The following is a 20723-nucleotide window of genomic DNA, read 5'->3' as shown; positions in this document are numbered from 1 at the left end:
TTAAATGAATAATTGCTTTTTCGTGCCGGATAATTGGAATCATCAAAGAAGTAATCTGGTTATTTGCGGAAACTTTTTCTGTCAGTCTAGGTCACATGCATCGGTTCGGCCTGCGTATAGGGTGTCCGCCCGTCGAGCTGAACCGTGGGGTATCGGAACCACCACGACGAGTTCCGTCGCAGACTTGAGCAACTCGGAGTCGGGAGGTCTCGCGAATTTGAAAACTTCCGATGAGTTTCCGAGACGTTCGTCCATACTCAAAGGTGCAACCGACTCGGTTAAATTGCCATCAAATTTTGGAAGGGCGAATTTTCGACCTCAAACTGCGCCGCCTGGCCCCAATTTAACCGATCTGGTATCTCTTTTGGTGTCCGAAGTTCTCACGGTCGAGCTCCAGAGACCGACACCCTGTATAAAGCGGCATATCAATTATGCATGCCGGCGAAATTGTCCAAAAAACTGCCTCTAAAGGGCCATTATAATGGACTAATAACGTTGTTACTTACATTGTTTAACGGTACCTGTTTCATTATTATAAGTAATTGCTTTCAACTAAATTCTTTGTAGCCAAGAATCAACCGGTTTGGTCTTATGCAACACGTCGAGTTTTTTAGTTCACATACCACCATGGTCTTCTACTACCAAAGTGGTAAGGTCATTCTGCCTGTCTTTGATGTTATAGGGCTGCTTCTTTCACGGGAGAAATTCATTAAAGCTCAGCTGCGGATGACAAGCAACTGGTTGCAAACTAACAGTTAATTCATAACTGCATAATATCACGCAACATTCCTCATCCTTGTCCAATAGTATAATGTGGCAAAACCGCTGTTTAATAATGATTTTTATAAGGCTTTAACCGCGGCAATATTGCCGTCTTTCCCAAGCAATTAATCGCTTGTAATAAGATTCAAATGAAACGAAACAAATTGGTTCGGGTTCACCTTCGTTATATTTTATTGACGTGAATAAGACATGCTAAAAAATTTACATTACGTAACATGTAATATTATTCTGGCTTATTTCAAGATACCTGTCAGTCGTTTCCTGACGTAGTGCTTCTACCTAATTAGGATTTGATGTGTGATTTTGATACTTAGTAATACAAGTTATTACAAGGTATTATTGGGTTGTCGCAGCCCAACGCAAGTTTGGGAAGATTGAAGAACCTTCGACAGAAATAGACGTTTTAACGACCGAAAAAGGGCCTCTTGTGCCTAGAACTTGCCCCTAAAACCCCGGGCAACACCACATGGGTCTCAACAATGCCGTAAAGTTTCCACTGGAATTGCGGACTATTTGAGAAGATCGGGAAGTCTGCGTACGGCAATGCACTTGAGAGGTCAAATTTTGAGACGACATCCCGTTTTTCCGGAACCCATGACACTGCTCAAATCAATCGCCTCTGAGCCTCAAACGATGTCCTTGAGTCTTGGAAGAGCCTTTTCGCGAACCTTCATTTTACAGCACTTTCAAAATCGTCGAGTTAGTCCTTGAACTAACTCAGCATCTCAGAAGCGAACGGAGTTTTAGCTATTTCTTCAAAACGATCGCTCCACGGGTTTCCGAGAGGTTGCAACCGCGCGGGCTCACGGTACTGTTTCGAAAGAAGTCATCAGAAAGCCTTACATGGACCAAGTCCACTCGCCGCCCATTTAATGACTTGGTCGGTCACCCTTCCTGAGCCGACCAGTCTCCTTGCGCTGCCCCCCACCACGAAGGACCCCTTTCCCGTATAATTCCGGTTTGCTGGACCCCAATTAGCTCCATTACAAACTGTTCTCTCCATGACTTTTGATCACTTCCCATATGATTTAAAGGTCCCAACACCTGTGCGACCTTAGAACGAGTGATCGACATGCTACAGGGACGCCCCACACTCGTTCACTCGCTGGACTTATTTCGACTGATCCGAGAAGTTTTTTTATTTAAATGAAATGGAAATTATTGAACAAAACTAGATCAGTATGGACGATAAAGCAGCGCCCACGGAGAAAATGCAAATTGTCGGTTACGTAAAACGAGCTTAAGTTGTTTCGCCCACGTAGTTAATGTTGAAAATCTACGAAAATATGTATCAAGATCAGCTGCGATTAGGAAATTTACCTCCTGTGTGATTTTGTATTCCTCAGTGCCTAATTAGAGCTTTTCTCGTGAAGGCTGCAATTCGTTATAAAGCATGATTGATACTGGTGATTTCTAGCTCCAACGATCATCATAGCCTTAAACCTGATGGTGCCCTTGAGGATCATTTACAAGGACCGCAGACAGACACCGATAAATATGTAAGAAACAAAAGGTGTGTCAAAAGCGATCTTATCATAATTGAATTGCGAAGACTTGTAGTTTGTATGTGTGGGAGAGCAGCTAGCTCCAGTAGATACTTTTACAGACGATCTGATGTGATCAATGTGAAATTACATGGGAGGTATTTAAGTATGCCATCTTTCAGGGTTTAGGTTCTTCTACAGCCACCTACAGACGGTGGGAAAAGAAAGAGGCATAATTCAATGGAGTGTCAACTAAATAGCATAGACATTGCGCTAAATCCTGATGGGGAAAGTTCGATTTGTTCCGAACAAAATCAGGTTAAACTGCATTATCCCAGGTGCAGCCATTTATCCGTCTCACCTACATTGCCTATACGAGCATTATAGACGTGCAATTTATCCATTGGCCTAATGCAGGTTCGTTAAAAGTCCTATTGTGCAATCCGAAATTGTTTCAGATTGCAACAAAAGCATTTTTTTAGTTTGGCCCAGACACGATATAGAATGCAGAACTGGTTCCGATAAGTAACACTATTTGGGAGTAGTAATGGTGGTTCGGGCACCAATGGAGTCCGATAGTTAAAATTGGTGAATACATTATAGGCGCGGGGTGCCACTGCCACGTAAAACGCTTTGGCCGTTTTGGCGCTAGTCGAAAGGGAGAATCCCCTTTGAAAAAGGCCCGAAATTCTAGAACTTTTCTCCTTTAAAAATCACCGACGATCAGTGCACGCCAGTGACCTACATAAATCATGACGCTTCAAGCAGTTCTTTAAAAACCGTTATTAATATGACTCAGTATCCTAGAAACCAAAAGAGTTTGAGATATTTTCTTGAGGCAGCTGCTCCATCAGTTGCTGGAATATTGCCGTTTAATCTTTGCAAATTCGCGACACGTCGGTACGTCTATGCTTCGGCAATTTTGATGAAAGTCCCGAAATTTTTACGGATGTTCGAGCAACGTTTAAAATCCACCAAATTTCGAGCAATCGGCGAGCCTGGCCAGCTAACTTCAATGAAGCTAGTTTCGCCCAGAGAAGACACGAAGATGGTGCGGAACTCGAGGGGAACTTTCCTTCTTCGGAAATCCCTGGGGAGGCTTATAAACAAGGCACGCCACTGACCCACTAATCCTCAAGTGATTTATAGCAAACAGTGAGACTCGGAGGTTAATTTCAGTTGAGAGTGTGTTGTGCCGAGTTTAATCAAAGTTACGCCACGAAACGTGTTTTGACCACTGGCTATTGTTGCTAGTTTAAGAATAGACTCAATTACCATTATCATTAATAATTTTTTCGGTTGAGAATCAAAGATATCAGAGGAAATCCCACAGTGATGCGGTGATTTGGAGTCGTTGCATTCCCGGAAGCGTCTGCTAGGCAACCTGCTATTAAAAACCTATTCCGTGGATAATTAGGTACTATTTAGATTTTGAAAGTCACGTATTCTCTGCCTGAGATTAATGCTGTTGATTATGTAATATGCCCGGTGCAGCTATTCTCAGAGGCGTCGAATAACACACTTTTTTTTTTTTGATGGTAAAACTTCCAGGCAAAATGCGTCATCATTGTTTTAGTGTCCACGTACAATGCCTGAAATATCATTTAGTTTAAAATTGCTTGATGCAGAAGGACTGCTTCGCTAATAACGATTTGTCCAAATTCTTCTCTCTGAAAACCGCATATTGCATTTGAATTCCCTGCATTTTCGAAATTCCCGAACATTCCATCGAACGAGACACGCCACTGCCTTTCACGGAATTCGAAAGTCAGGAGAATTCGCCGCAAATTTTTCTCCTCGAAGGAGCATTTATAGAAGTCAGGGTCGTGCCATAAACGGATCACAGGGAGCAACAATAAATCGTGTTGCAACGACGCCTGACATTCCACGTTGCAGAAACTCTTGACGATAATGTGGAACTCGGCGCGCCACTGTGTTTTGAAATTGTGTGTCTGAAGGATAAACCCACGCCCGCCTCTTAACTCTTTTGAAATTTATGATAATTTTGGTGGAACTAAACACGCGACTGCTTTTCTTTGGATTCGAAAGCCTAACGAACTCTTTTCGAAATTTTGCGTTTAAAAGCACATTTGCAGAAACCAGGGTCGCGCCACAAGGTTAAAAATCATGTAGAATCTCTCCTTTGGGGAAATTCTTTGAGATTCCGTGGAGCTGGGCACACCACTGTCTTTCCTGCGATCTTAAAATCTAAGGAATTCTGTAATGTCTTTTTGAGACGCTAAATTATCGAAAAAATTCCTGGTCTCAATCGCTAAGGAACGGCAGTTTTTTCCTGGTTTCACGGAACTGCCGGGAAAAAACAACTTGCACGTGAGGCGCTCTTCCCGAGCAAAATCAAACATTGAGCAAACAGTCTTAACCGTACAAAACACGTGTCCAATTTACGACAGATTTCTGTGCCCAAAAGCGTGTATGCAGAAATCTGAGTCGTATCATGAGGGCACTGCGGGAAGAAATTATGTAAATAATTAAAACCAAAACTGATCCTTCGAAACTCCCCCAACTCCCGCGGGAGTAAAGACGTCGCTGCCTGCCATTCGATTCTTAAACCTGAATAATCCTTTGCGAGATTCTACAGTTCAAGGCGTATTGGTAGGAACCAGGGGCATTCCGCGGAGGGATCAGAGACGGCCAAAAATGAAGTAGAATCGACGTCGGGGCTCTGTTCAGTTCATGCGTTCTGCGGCAGCACGCACGCCCTTGGTTTTCATTGGATTTTGCGTCTGAAGAATTTTGTCTCAAATTCAAAATCCGAAGGTCGAACATCGACACTGAAATCGAAAATTTTGAGCATTTATGTGGTTTGAGCAGCCAACCGCGCCCGAAAAAAAAACGAAAAACCGTCGGTTGTTCAAACTTCCAGCGTTTCGTGGTCTTTTCGCTTCGTCCTCGGCACTAAAACTCAGCGCAAAAAACGTATCATAACCGTACGGATCCAACGCGTTGAAAGCACGTATACGTATAGATTATTAATCACTTATTCTTATTATTACATTATTGGATAAATTATTAAGTTTTAAATTACCATTCCCGAGCCGTAATACGGTGCTAAAATAACAAGGCAGTTACTTCTTACCCTCCAAGTAATTGATATATTAAAGTTGTTACTTGTAAGAGCCCGTAATTCACCCAATAACATTTCAGGTAAGCTACCAGGATGTGTTATTAAATTGTTATTACTGTTATTGGCCGTTTGAGCAACTCTCGTTTTTGACCGTATTTATCTTAATCACTTAGTTAAATTATCGCTATTAAATTTGATAATAACCGCCTAAAAAGACGCAATAAATCACCGGCTACACACAAGATTGTTTCCCCACCAGATCTCAATGTGCGCCAACAGGTACTTAATATAATATCAAGGTTAGTGAGCTTTAATTGATATTTTGACGGTTTCAAGATAAAGTGGCCGAATTTGCTATTGCTCATAAGTCAAGGTCCGAAAAAAATTGTTTTGAATGGTCAACGCTCATGGGGCAAAGCGGTAAGTAAAATACCGTTCTCGCTCCAACTTTCAGAAGATTAAATCCTCGTAAAATCTTTTACCGGAATATTCAGACCACATCGTGATAACCCAGTACCAATGGCGTAACTGACCTTCCCATTTTATAACTGTTTCCACGATGAATTAATAAGCGATAGCCAAATATTTGTAAACGCGTAGCGGTACCACCTCTAGCCACGGGAAAGGCTACTTATGCAATGATCGCTTATGAAAGAGTTTGACCTATGAAATTTACACATTCACCATCATAATCATACGCGAAGTGACCACCCGCATTTCGTCCATTCAGTGAAATAAAAAGGAAGTGTATTCAACAAGGTCACTTCAATTATCTTGATGCCAAATCCACTTATAGTATTCCGCATGCATGCACAAAGCAATTTAGCTTACAACGTTTGCAAATCTGCTTAATTATGAAATTGGATTATTGTTGGAATATTGTGACAAGTCCGCGTAAAAAGGGCAAATAAAAATTGTAGCACTAAGCTGGAAATGTGAGCTGCAAATATGCCTTGAAACAAGAGATTTTTGTCACTTGCAGAGGAGCCTTTCAGGCCATTTATCGGTCTATTCCTGCGAGAATCTAGCGATTCCTTCGGATCGCTGCACCCCCAGTTGCCCTTAATTTATCCCAATTCCCGTCGAGTCTCGCCCCGCTCCCCTGCGAAGCACTGCGTTTATGAGATGCTCAGCGTCGTCTAAAAGAGGTTTCCAGCTACAATTTGGACAACAACTTTCTTGGATTCCCAGTTTTTAACAATTTATATGAAATGGAGCTGGAGGAGCAATTTTCAGACCCTTTAGAGTTTTTTAGCCCTGTTTTGTCACATTCAGGGCTTTCCGTTTTATGAATTTTTCACTTGATGGAATGTAAAAGTGGTCTTTCGTTAGGCAGCTACGACGCGGATTCTTGAATTCGCACGTCGAGATTTTAATTTAAGAACCGAGGGTGCCCAATCCCCTAATGTGTTAGTGCGAAGTTAAAAAAAAATAATTCTACGTTTAGGCACAAGCTACGCCACTGGTTTTTGCATTTTGCAAAAATCCAACGTACCCTTCAAAACAGTGAAAATTGGTTCGGTGTGTGTGGAATTAACAGGCGGGCAGCAGGCTGATTGGCCATTCCAATGCAGTTGCTTGTCTGTGAACAAGGTAACGCCCAAGGAAACTTTGAAAGAGGATCAAAGAGTGAATTTCAACTACCACTCGGCGATGTAAACTTCGTCTTCGGTAGATTAATGACGCTTTTCAAACAGATCTAAAGCTACAGTTTCACATTAGCAGTCACTCGACTGCAAGCAAGACAACTCCCAAGGAAGCCCCGAAAACGGATCAAAAAGTGAATTCCCAATTTGCTTGATGGCTCAAACTTTCTCTCAGTAGATTAATGCCGTTTTCGTCAGTAGATTGAGCATACTCCAGGCTAATACTTCACACGGTATCGATATAGTAATTTGATGGTAGGCGAGGAAAGAAAGTTCCGTAGCGTTTAAATAACGAAAACCAAAGCACCTTCACAAATTAAAATTTGATGCTTGAAGTGCAGTAGATTAACAACATTTTCAGTAGTAAATAGAGCAGGAGTGAAGCAATAATTTTTCTCGGTTTCGGCGCATAGCGACTTAAGTGCGAATAACAAAAACAGCGAAATCCTGTTTCTATTAGTCCTCAATCGAACCGCTAATTTCCTCTCTTATTGTGTGTGATAGTGAGGGTCACCACCTCTCATTCCAGTGCGGCGCGCTCGTCCCACTGGATCCCGAGTGAGGACGCAAAGAATATTGCCACGGGAACTCATTGAGACATTGAACCATCCAACCGACCAACGTGAACCAATTTTCGCTACCATTGTAAAACACTTCTGTATAATTTGTTTTACTTGTAATCACTTTCTTTAATGGCCTTTTGTTTAAATAACACATTGACCTCCTTTGATACTGAATACAACAATGCTGTGTGTTTTATGACAAATCGGTAAAAAGGCGAGGAAAATAAGAATCGAGATTAGTGTTTGTGGCACGGGAAAGGAACAGCTTTCTGACTTTTCCGTATCATTTATTGATTTAATTAACTATTATTGGAAATCGAACTTTTGCGGCGTGCGCAGCGAACGCTCCTCGTTTTCGATTTCCACCGTGGCAGAAATAATGAGTTCAGGTAGTCAAACAAATTTTCTTGCACCGCACGCAGAAAACGGTTCCCCGATTTAAATTTCCACAGTGGCGGATATGGCGAATTCAGGTGGTCAACACACATTTCACACAGAACAGCACATTAAATTGTCGTTACAATCTGAATTAAAATGCCTGAGTTTTTGTCGAACACGAAAATAGTGGTTTTGGAACTGGTTAATTAGCGGCATTTAAATTGGTCAGATTCTGGCATACTTTTAACTGGCAAATCTCGTTTGAACACTCATCGAGATAATGCGGACATTTTCATAACTGAAGTGTCCCTTTAAGCGACATGCAACACTCGGCGATAAATTTCCCATGGTGGGTTCCAGGTAATGTTTGAGCTCACCTTAGGTGCACATTTTAATCCACTGGGTTCATGGAGCGGCACAATAATCCAACAAGGTCACAGCAGGAGTAATAATACTTATATGCACCGAGCTAATCAAAAAGCGATTTTTAAATCCACTGAACCTTCACGCGCCAAAACCGTATCACGGTTCACTTGGAGTGGTTCTTACGGGTTCCTCGAGTTACCATTCTTCGTCGAATACCGAGCACCTACTAACAACTAGCCAGATCAGCGCGATTTCTACAGTTCTCTCCCATACACACACAATCGTTTTTTCTTCTCAAATCCCGTAAGGTAAATAATCGTTTAAAGCTCGCTGTAAAATCTACCTTTCGACTTGATAGTACATGAACAAAGCACAACTTAGGCTGAATATGATGGTACTTAAACCGTGAATACGATTACATTACATTTTCTTCAGACCGATTTATATCACGATAAGTGTTAACATTTCAAGATTTAAATGGATTAAAGAGCCGATTACGGGGGTCGTTATGAAAGGTATTCCCTATTTCCATGTGGTTCCAAGGCACTTGCGAGACGTCGTAAATATTGTATCTCCTTCGAGGAAATTATTATTACACGCGAATAAAATTTTGATTTACGAACGAGGGGCATTATGGGTTTTCTGCCATCCGAACCTTAAAAAGTTCCGGCGAGGCTGCATGGGAGAAGTTGCCCAGGAAAATGTCTCTGAAAAATTCACCATTCCATGGGGTCAAATAGGCCCAAGTCTGGTCGATTGGACGCAGGGAACTGCGCATGTCTCTCCGTCGTGGTTCACGAGGCCGCTTCTTTTTTGTCGACTTGCAGTTTTCCATTTTTGGTCGGATCATTTCAAAAATTCGTTGTTCGCAAAGGAATCAAACTAGGAGTTTGAAATATTGAGGTCGCGTAGGCCCAAATCCGGCATATCAGACGCAACAAATTGCTCGTGTCTACCTATGCGTGTCCTTTTCGATATGCCTCTCGTTTTTTTTCCATTTTCAGATGAATAACTTCAAAAATTTCCAACTCAAAGAGGAACCGAAGGAGCATTAGGGTTTTCTCCCGACCAAACAAGGAAAAATTCCTCTCAGACTGTATCTGATGTTGACGAAATTACGTACAAAAATGTCTCGTCGAAATATTAGCATAAAAATTCAGGCAGTTCGCGTATTGGTGTGAATTGCTGCATATTTTAGTATTTAAATGTTATCCCAGATTTCGATATCAGGTCAGGTAAATCAGTGTCATCTCTATCTATAAGACATATGCCGTGGCTTGAGAATTTTCCCGCTCGGGTTCAAAAATTCCAAGTATTCAAAATGAGGCACCGGCTTATCGCAAAAAGAGCCCTGGAAAGGATCCACCGAATGGAATCCCTGACTCGCAATTTTTGCATTTACAGATAAACAATTGTGAAAATTCACCACGCGAAAAGAAGTCAAATTTAGAACTGGAACGGTCAAATGGTGTCAGGTCTGTCGTGTCGAACGCGCGTGTCTATCTGTCCTTGTTCGGGTTAATTCAGGTTAGTTCGGGGATGTCGCTTTTCAGCTACGTGCGTAGTTTCGATATTCAGAGGAAGGAGAAGCTCTGAGCGGAACTCCCCTAAATGGAGGGAAAATTTGTAGGAAGAAAACTCAAAGTCCCATCCCTTAGAACGTAATATTACGAAATATCTAGAGCCCAACATAAACCTAACTGAAGTTACCGGAAAAAAGATTACTTGTAACTGGACACGACGGAAATATCCAAAAGCCAATTTTAAGGAGTCCGAGAATATCCTAAGGGAAAACCTATACGGACATATATAGGACGTTCGAACGCTCACTTTAGAATGAGGAATCAGAAGGATTTTCTAAATTGTCCCGACGTTGCTGTGAACGGAGTTGGCAGTTGTGCAACTGCTGGAACTCCCGCTGAACGACACGCTACCCTTCACATTGATTTAAATGTGGTATCTTAGGGGCGGAAGGAGGAGGGGGTGACATTATCACTGTTAAACGAGATTACAGCATCGTTTCTGCTCGGGATTTCAAGCAGTTGCACAACGGTTACCTGTACGGATTGCAGCCGTTGATAAGCGTGAAGTGTGGATTTGCTTTTTGGCGTTGAATCATTTGCTGTATTATTTTGGAAGTTTTTTTTTTCTTCTGAATTTTCCTAGCTATCTCACTCTTGCCCAAATAAGGGACACCGATATTCACCACAGAGCTATGTAGGTAGTTTACGGTGGCAAAAAAATTGGTTTACTACCTGCTGTGCCCAGAAAAATGACGTAATTTGAAAACAGATCGTGAATCACGGCAATCTAACGTGTTCGTGTACCATAATGATAATCATAAATGCTGATTAACGTATCAAATTTTAATAGAATCGTTACGCAAGCGATTGTGGCTGCTTAAGTTACCAACGCGTTCGATTTGACATGTGTGATACAATTACGAAACCAATTAAAGGTGCTGCTACATGAATTATTAAAACATATCGAATATTTCATGCTCGTAGTAGTACTACGTCAGAGTTATTATACACGATTAAAATTTAATTAAAGCGAGAAACTGGAAGCCTAATGGGGATTTGTATCTAACACGCGATACTGCTTTGTGGAACAGGCAAACATCGCGAAAAGTAGTTGAGAAAAGGATCTATTCATCACCAAAGATTCATCACAACATAATGTGACTGGCAGGATATTATTATTAATTAAAATAGTTCTTGTGGCGGCGTTTTCACAATAATAATTATTACCTAATGAAACACATCAAGCTTACTAATAGATTGAGTACGACACAGGATACACACCTTATGGCATCAAGGAGTTTGACGCAATAAAGTGTATTCCCTGTGTGGCCCCAATTATTGCATCAAACGCTTTGGTGCGCGTTATGGCGTGCGCCCCGTGCGCGCTCCCATTATTTCGTCAGATACTTTTGGCGCAATGTAGTGGGCCCACCCCATTGTCGCGGTGCCGAATGGTGCGCGCCTCTCGCGCACCCCGTCCCGCCCACGTCAAATCTTCGTGTGCGATAAGGTGTGCACCCCGTCCCCCCCACATCAAATCTTCGTGTGCGATAAGGTGTGCGCCCTGTGTGCGCCTCGTTACTGTTTTGATTTTTACGGGCAGCTTTCGGAAATAATGGCTCCTGAACGTAAAGCTGCAGTTCATCCAGTCCCTATCTGGTACAGTTATTTACCGATGGATCAAATGTTGTCTTGCATGGCTGGTTCACAATATCGAGCGGTATCCTCAAGAACACAAACGTATCAGTTTGCATATTGTCCACATGACTCCTCTTAGCGATGGCAGTCTAATTGGTAAAGAACATAGAACCTTCATAAATTTATACCTCATATTGTGCTACAGGTATAATGGAATTGAGTATGTACGGCATCATTGGCTGTCTAAACGTATGCGGGTGTAATTTATGTTCTTTTTACTGTTATTGCGTCCAGCATTTTATTGTTGAGTTTAGTTTTATTATGGCGAACAACCCATGCAGGTTTATTACGAACCCCGATAAGGAATTTGCGAAGGGGACAGACGGTATTGTTAAAAGACCAGAACCAACTCGCTATTAAATATTTCGATTTGGTTCTGAAGTGACGCAATAATGTGTAATAGAGTTGTGTTATGTAACTGTGCGGAAAAAGCACATTAGAACCAATTAAACACATGGGACGGCAAAATAGTGGCAATTGCCATTTTCCTCTCGAACAATATCAGGATATATTGGGGAAGTTTCTCCGAAAAGTCACGTGTGGCCTCCTGGAAATCCGACGTAAAGGACATGTGACATCCAATTGTGAAAGGGGGCTGAAGTGTGTGCGGTCCGTGCACGTAGCTGAATAAACCACCAATGACGGAATTTATAGCAATTCCTACTGTTATTTATAACAATCCGTTAATGTATTCATTTAATAACGCGAGATATGTTTCTGCAAAAAACGCCGTTATGGCAATATAGCGTTGACAAAAATGGATTTCGACCTTGTTCAATAACTGTGTATTTCCTAATGAGTGCGTAGTGAAAGTAGAAATTGATTTGTCAAAAACCTGATTGGGTTTAAAGGTTTTGTCGCAAAACTCTTCAACGCCGGACGGTGATCATCACCAGCCGCCCCATTTGCCAACTTCCCCTGGACCTCCCCCACTGTACCTCACAAATTTTTCCTCTTTTGCCTCCTGTTCACTCAGAGCACTTTTGCTCTGCATATCGAAACTGTTTCGGGTCATTATCTGCTGTCTTTACATGATTTAACTGAACGATCGCGATTTTCGCCGTTTTCAGACTTTTTTGTTTTCTTTACCTGTTGTCCCCAGATTGGGGTAACTTGGAGGCTACATTTTCTGCTCTTGATGGCGTATCATTGATTGGCTGCAATTCGGGTGCTTTTCAGACTCTTTTTGTGATGAGTCGTTACCACAAATTGGGGTCATTACAGCTATGTAATCAGTTGCCTCCACAATGTTTCACTTGACGACTACAATTTAGACCTTGCCGGGACTGTTTTTTGATAAGCCGTTGCCCCAAATTGGAGTCTTTATAGCTGTTTAATCAGCTATCGCCACAACGTTTCACTTAACTGTCTCTATTTGGACCCTTTCTTCGACTATTTTTTCGATAAACCGTTGCCCTAAATTGGGGTCGTTATTCCTTTGTGAGCACGTCGCTTCCCTTCTGGTATCTCACTCCTCTGAATATCAGGGGAGCTCCGAGGCTTCCTGCCTGGAAATCTCTCTATTGGCGAGCCCTTTTCTTCTCCCGGACCTCTCTCATTCGTTCCAGCAAAATCTCAGTTCCTCCAACGAAGTAGCATCGAACGCACATCGATTGCCCCTTAAATCAAACACACCACACATACACGTCATGCAAATACACGCCTTGACGTGATAGGCCCCGTTCCGGATTTATTTGTGTCCCAATAGTCCACTGCAGCGCGTGCAGGCTTTGGGAAAAAATCTAAGTCTGTGACTTAAATTAGTACAAATTTAATCACTTTCGCCATAAATTTCCTCGATAATCTGAATTAGCCTTGAATTATTTCGTTTTTATTTTAACCCGAATTAAATGTGAATTGACCGCAATGGAAGAGTTTTGACTAGCTCAAATTACCTCATGTGAACGTTTTTTTTTTGGGGGGGGGGGGGCCTAAACCGACTGGAATCGAGAATTATGGAGGAACTTAAATCAGGCTTTTCACGTTTGTTGCAGCAACTAACTCGAAATAACCTGAACTAAGAGAGGCCACAGTGCCATAGCAACAAACTGTCAAAACATAAGCCTTCGGTGTTTTTGCCACCCTGTATAGGAGCTTGCATTGTATCCAATAACATTTTTATGGGTTTAACTCGGGTTCATATTTCGCAGGTCTCCATGGGCGTTTTAAAGCCATTTGCTGCTGCTAACGGCGCTAGATACGTGTTCCAAACAAAAGAATTAGGCAAGAAACGTTTTTAAGTTTACGGTTTCTGCTTAATGAAGGAATTTGAGGTTTTGCCGTTTAGAGGGAGAAAAACAGGGACGGGAAGGGGACATTTGGAAAATCGATTTTCCAATTTCCGGCGAGGAAATTCACTAGGATGCATTTTAAATTACTCACCCTGAGAGTTCATAATTCTTTGGATGAGCAGAACTGTTTTAGGTTTCACACGGTTTAATCAGCGCGTATAAAAGAAGTGTAAATAAACGACGTTCCGTAGTGCCATCCCTGCTAGCTATTTAATAGCTAACTTATAGCGCTCTGTCTATGTAATTTATAAGCTGATATTTAATGTCCCAAGTTTACGGCGCTAATGCAAGAGATTCGCAGGATCTATAGATATAAAACACCCATAACATTCTCAGTTTAAGTGCTTAAATTATGTTCTATTATTCTGCAAGTGGCTCTTGAAGTATCACCAAAGCATTGATAAGAAGGCGTACGGTAAGAACACCCTTACCAGACTATTATTTCCCACGCGGCATTATTTCAACCCTGCAATTCTCGCCCCAGCCCTGCATCGAAATCGTAATTTTAACTTTACCTCTCTTGATTGCTTTTAGGAGGCCACAAAAGCCGAGGGGTAGCCCCAAATTGCCCTGGGGAGGACTATTTTGTCAATACGTTAATATTTTTTACTGCGCACTACAATATTGGCGAAATGTCGCAGTATGATTTAACGCTCAAGCCAGCTGTTCTTCGTCGGTATTAAAAATGTTCCTACATGTAAATTTATCACAAAAACTCGACCTGACAGCTCTTGGACTTATATGGGTGGTACTGCGTGGGTGCGATGATATGGAAAAAGTTTAATACGATTTCGCGGCATATACGCCTTTGAGTCCCTGCCAAGCGTTCTTTATGGCTCGAAATAAATTCATTAGTTTACAAGCTTTACATAAAATGTTTAACTACTCATAAACAATTTGCTGTTAAATTAAATTGCGATAATGTTGTGTAACCGGCAAGGCTTTCGGAGTGCCGCAGATGGTTCTGCAGCGGTAAATGTTACGCCAACATGCTAGGAAAAATATTAGAAAATTTGGGAAGGATATGAATTTAAGGGAGCTTTCTGCGAATCCTCGCCCTTCGAGAGAGGCTGCACCTCTCGAAGAGTCTGCAAACGAGTGAGAAGGTAGCCAAGTCAAATAAGCTCCGGTTAGACGGAGGAGCAGGGCCTCTCGATGTCCAGAAACGTATCTCCTCCAACGATTCAGGGGAATATTTTCCGAAAAATTAGCGAAACTTTTAATGAAGAAAATGAGCTTTCAGCAGGGGTTAAAGCCAAGGCCCAGAGGTGTAAGTTTCACAGACGGAAAAAGCATTGCGGAAGCCTTCAGTTTGACAAAACAAGAGCCATACTTGCACGCCACTGGAGGGGCCCGGGAAAAGCTCAAAAACTTAAATATTGGGTTATAAGGCATTTAGACACAGGCGTAACGACTTTCTTTGCCAAGCAGCGTCCCGTCTTTACGTAGGAATTCTTGGTTTTAAGTTTCTGTTAGAAGCAGCTGCATGCGTACTTTTTCACTTTTAAGCTTATCGACTTCATGAAGAACCTTGAAGAAGCTTTTTTAAAACTTGAAATTTACCATTTATTTTGTCTAAGCCAGTGGCGCTCCTAGAGGATTTGAAAACTGACGAAAAATTACGAAAAACTTTCTCTCTTTTTTTTCTGAAATTTTAGTCGATTCCAAAAACAATGTGCGCCACCAACGTCAGCGGTAGTTTGGGACGGGGACCAGTTCCGTGCGAAATCTTAAGATTCGTGATTCACTTGCATTAGAAACAGATGTCAAAACCAGTAGCGCAGGCGCGACGTCGAAAAACACTTTTGGGCCGCACCGAAAGTGGTTGAAAAGCCAAGGAAACGAGTGGTTGGTTTCAATTGATTGGAGCCATGAAAACCCCAGTACGAGCGGCATTTTGAGCGGTCATAAATTAAAAAAAAAAAAAAAAAAAAAAAAAAAAAAAAAAAAAAAGAAAGAGCGGTAGGGTCGTGGGAGACGGGGCCGCACCCAAATGCGGGCAAATACTCAGATGTTTTTCCCGATCTGATTCTGGTGCCGTTGGTCACGAAAATGTTCCTGCCACTTCCAGAAGTTCCCAACCGTTCCGGCCACTTGTCAAACTCGTCCCGGCCACGTTTTTCGCCGAAATTGATGAGCCCCCATGCCTTTCCTCGCGCTCCGAGCTCATCTGCAGATGCGTTAGACACGAATTTCTACGACGAAACGTCTCTGCAAGCGAGCACGCACACAACTCTCCCATATTTATCTTTATGGCTCATGTAAAAAGTTAAAAGAGATTAGAAAAATGGCCAACATTTAAGTGTACGCTCTCGAAGTGTACACCTTTATGCGATCTTTTAATCCGACGGTTTTAGTGCGTTTAGACTTCATAAATTACCCATATACATAGGTAGATGATATAATATGATACGATTCTAAGTTGTGAGCAGCAGCTACCGTACAACTTGGTACTACCAGCTCGGAATTCCTGCATAAATCGAGTGACCGACAGAGAATCTTGGCGACACTGATACCATCGCCGGGGCCATCAATGGCTCTAAATAACAATATGTGTGGTACTCGCGCAGTGTTCCATCGGGAAAATTTCCGGGCGCTTCTTAAATTAAATCCGACCTTAAAAACGCAATTAGGTGCTGCGAAGAGAACCATTTTCCACGAAGTGATTTATGTCATGCGTACCACTTAGACGTGAACTCAATTACACGCTTAGCGCATACCACTGTAATATCAGTGCCAGTCTTTATTGGCAATCGAAATACTCATCTTTTTTTCACTTTTATAATAGTCAGCGAAGATGCCTTATTGCTCATAATAAAGTTTTTGCGGGCGCTGCCATGCTTTAGGTGCAGAAACGAGGCAGGCTCTAAAGACAAGAATTGATGACCGCTTTTAATGGTATCAGTTAAGACGCGATCAAAAAAGGCAAAGAAATCCTATGTTACATTGTTAATAAGCACATGTCAATGCATATTTACCGGACTATAAATTACTTATAATTTATGAGGTTTAACCAGAATCGGGCTTTGCAGGCACGGTCTGGGTATCAAATATCGGACGGACGTTCTGGGCCGGTTCACCCCGATCGCACGTAAAATCGCGTCGGGCCTTCGTTTACACGTGGAAAATTTCGACAACCGTAAACGGGGGCCCCCAACGATAACAAACCAATAGGGTTAACGGCACCGAAATTTACGTGCGAGCTTAACGTAAACGCACGGTAACGCAATGCGATTTCCGCCCGTCTCCGATCGGATCGGTGTGTTCCGGGATCGTTCTTCGAAAAGAAATGATACGAGTTCGCATGCAGATTGCCCCCTGCAAATATTCACCAGTTCATTGTGTTACATTGCAGGATTGGTGCTGTAACCACGGCGGTAACGAACTTCATCTGCAACGGGCGCAGTTACAAAACTAATTACTGAAAATTTTTCACGAGGGCCCGGAATTGGGCCAAGTCATTAATTAGATTAACCGCCATTAGAATCGGCGGCATTGCCACAGAGATAATGAGCAGTATGACTATTCAATGTGCCTTCTCGTCCCGTCCGCTCGCGTAGCCGGATCCTCTGGACGGACGACCGATCTGGCCCGTTTCGCAGATCAGGAAGTCCAAATATCATAAAAGCGAAAATAGGCATGTGCCCGGAATTGATTCGCTTCATGATCGAAACTGGGCTAATCACATCGGGCATGCCCTGACGGCTCTAGGTAGTAATTATTGCAGTAATCTCGCACAAAACCTCTATATCATGGTGATTCATTCGATCAATAACCCAACTTAAACGCAGTTTTCAGGAAGCACTTTCATATGTAAATATTGCAGAAATTAATAATTTTCTAATCATGCAGGACGACCAGAAGCGTGAAATCTCCAGGCCATTATTAGGGAGCTCCACAGCCAGCAGAACTAGATTGAATTGATTTTTCCACTTGCGGGGCTCGACTCGGTACGACTCTGATGTTATTCTAGGTGCGTTCCTAGTTGCGGATAAATGTCCAAAAGATGAAATATAGAATTTTCATTGGCGCATTTAATTAGCAGGGAATCAACGATACGGTCCTGATATTGTTCAGACGTTTTCCAAAACGTTTCTAGTTACAGATGAGCGTCCGGAGTGTGAGGCATTTGATGCCGGTAGCATATCTAAACTCGAACTAACCTGAATGGAATAAAATGCACTTTCTGCTTCCGTGACCCCTCTGGACGCTGCCCTTGTATGGTCCAGATGGTTTCGGAAAATTTTCCAATCAAAGTTCTATTTTCTCTCCCCTCGTGGTCCGGCCCTGCGATCGTTCAAATATCTGTGCAAAATTTTCTAGTAATAAAGGAATGTTGAAATTTACGATGCTCAGTAACGTCCTTAATTTCCATGAGCTGGTAGGAATTTTTCAATTAAAAGGTCTAGATAGAACGGGTTTTTGCTGGTATTTTTTTAAATTTACATGACCCCTCGTGTGACAGCGGCGTACTTGAGTTCCAGAGGTAGGTCTAAGTGGGATATATTTTATTCAATTTTTTTTACCATTCATGGCACGGCCCTGGTTAGATGTTACGGCAAAGTATTCTGTTTATAGCGGGATATCCCCAGTTCGAAACACATATTGCTCAGTAGCGCATCATAACGGAACACGCTTGGAGGAGTGCTCGAGTTAAAGGAGCTAAACAGGGTGTTCCGCAACGCTACTTTTTCCCCCTAGTACCACCCTGATTTTTGCATTACAAAGTTGCCAAATTCGCCGCCCAAACCACAACATTTGAACTCCGCATTATTAAATTCCTCCCTTTAATACTATGATGATTTATTAGTCCGAGGTATCGATTCAATGATCGCGGTTTTAATAGGTAGTTGATGCTCTACAGGGTGTGACATATCGTCATGGAAATACTTCAGCGGCCGATGGTACTCTGCGAAACAGCAAAAAAATGCTAATAGGGCCATGGTCGAAAATGCACCATTTTCGACACACAAGCGTAAGACGCTATCAACAGTTTTTATAATTTAGTTTTAGTTTAGATTTATTTTTACTTTAAGAACTTTAATTAAATTTTACGAACTACTTCAGATAGTTGATAAGTTTCCTTGTTTTCTTTACATTCTTGGTTTACATCGACAGATATTTTTACAAATTTTACGAAAACCGTGAAGCATACGAAAACGTTGCAAAAAGGTAAAAAAACTCAAGAGGTAATTTAAATTTGCTGTCAGAATTCGTACAGGGTGTTTAAAAAAAAAGGTCCAAAGCATAAAATGGCCCAAAAAATATGACACCCTGCAAACGGATACCGACGATTATGGTAGGTGTGCAAAATATTTAAAAAATACCTTCAGACATATGTGAAAAAAATATAAAATATGAGAAAGAAAGTGAAACTTTACCACCCCATATTCCAAAATGGTAAGTTTTTGACCACGGGTTTGTTAGCACTTTTTTACTACTTCACACAGTACTATTGAACCCTGAAGTATCTCCATGAAGATATGTTACACCTTGAATATGTTCAAAGGTTACTCATCATAAAAGTTCAATTTCCCAATCAATACGGGAAATTATCGGATATTATCATATTCATGTAACAGAGAGTTCTGCCCATAAGCGCATGTGACGATCAACCTTTCTTCGACCGCATCCGATGCTCAAATTGACAATTTAAGGGATGGCAGTGGGTCTTCATGCCACCACCGGGACAGCTCAATACCTCATCGAGGTTTCAACCCGTTTTCCTATTTCTCACCCTCCTAAAATTACATTATACATGCACAAACGAACTTTAGACCTACATACGCTCTCCCAGCTACGTTCCTCCTCTTTTCGGGTTATATCCAAAAATACATCGATGGCACTTGTCCAGAAATCCAATGAACACAAAGAAAAAGCACCTGCACTACTAGCTAAAGCCGTTTCTACAAAAGCAAAGAAACCGAATCGACCGTCCGAGCAGACGATAGCTGACCCCGAACCAGCGCTGCTCAGTTGCTGTGTAGCTGTGTCGCTGATGGCTGGAGCGATATTGGGATTGGGGTGGATTGCGACGTTGCCGCCTCCTCGAGTGCCCGAAATTGTACTTGCGGGGTTTTAGCAGGAGGAGGGAGAACCGTAGTGCACAGGCAGAGGCCGAATCGGAACGGCTTCAGCCGGTCATAGTGCGGGGGCAGATGTTCGGACGGTCCGAAGGCTAATACTTGCCGTTTAAAGAGATCCGGCAATAGTGTGCACATGGGCGCTGGATTCGGTTCAAGATAGGGAGGAGTAAAATTAGGCACACACTATCAATTAAAGGGCTCTCAATGCACCACATAGTTTATGCATGCAAATTGGCTCTTCCTGCAGATCATTGAGTTCAAAGTGGCATTGCCAATTCAATCGGCAACACCGCGTGTAGTGACTTTATGTCATTTATTAATGTCCCAGTTCCGGTGTGCTAAAAGCGTCCTTTAACATACAGGTTTTAAATGTCGCATAAGTGCTCAATCTTTGATTATTGTCTCAAAGTCTAGACATCTCGGATATCTCGCGAACTGTCTCAAACTCGAGAGACAGATTTCTCTTGTGTTTGCCCGCACTTAGAAGGTTTGGAAACCCCAACAAGCCTTAATTGAAACATTTAATTTTGCTTGTCCGGTAATTGAGCCTCGAGCAGTGCTCAATTGCCTGTAGAAGTTCGCAGGATGGCCTGTCACGCATCCTGATAAAAATTTAACCCAAGTCGGATAAATGAGCTTTAGATAGTCACGCAATTTCGAAATTATTCTTCGGAGAGAGTATGGTAACTAGTTGAACGCTTGGGAATATTTCAGGTGCACTTGGGGTCACTGGGTGACAACTTTCTGAGGTGGGCTGGAAAGATTTGTTGTAAAAACCGTTATTTGCGGGTCGCAAATGCTTTTTCCTGCCGGAAAATGT

The 20723-nt window shown here is 42.2% G+C and overlaps 1 protein-coding gene across 3 annotated transcripts in view; it reads right to left on the bottom strand.

The window, feature by feature from the left end:
• Window positions 1–19831, bottom strand: part of Prosap (prosap) — a 37824-nt gene extending 17993 nt beyond the window's left edge. Inside the window, exon 1 of one of the 3 annotated variants that reach the window (XM_066298200.1) lies at window positions 19601–19831. The gene's annotated coding sequence lies outside the window, so the exon portion shown is untranslated. Of the gene's footprint in view, window positions 1–8316; window positions 8545–19600 lie in introns of those variants that run through there. The other 2 variants (XM_066298201.1, XM_066298199.1) reach the window with 2 other exon arrangements.
• Window positions 19832–20723: the final 892 nt, after the last annotated feature.

Source organism: Euwallacea fornicatus, chromosome 30 (genome assembly GCF_040115645.1).
Source record: "Euwallacea fornicatus isolate EFF26 chromosome 30, ASM4011564v1, whole genome shotgun sequence".
NCBI lineage: Eukaryota > Metazoa > Arthropoda > Insecta > Coleoptera > Curculionidae > Euwallacea > Euwallacea fornicatus.
Note: the sequence above shows the minus strand (reverse complement) of the source record. Positions and strands in the feature narration are given on the sequence as shown.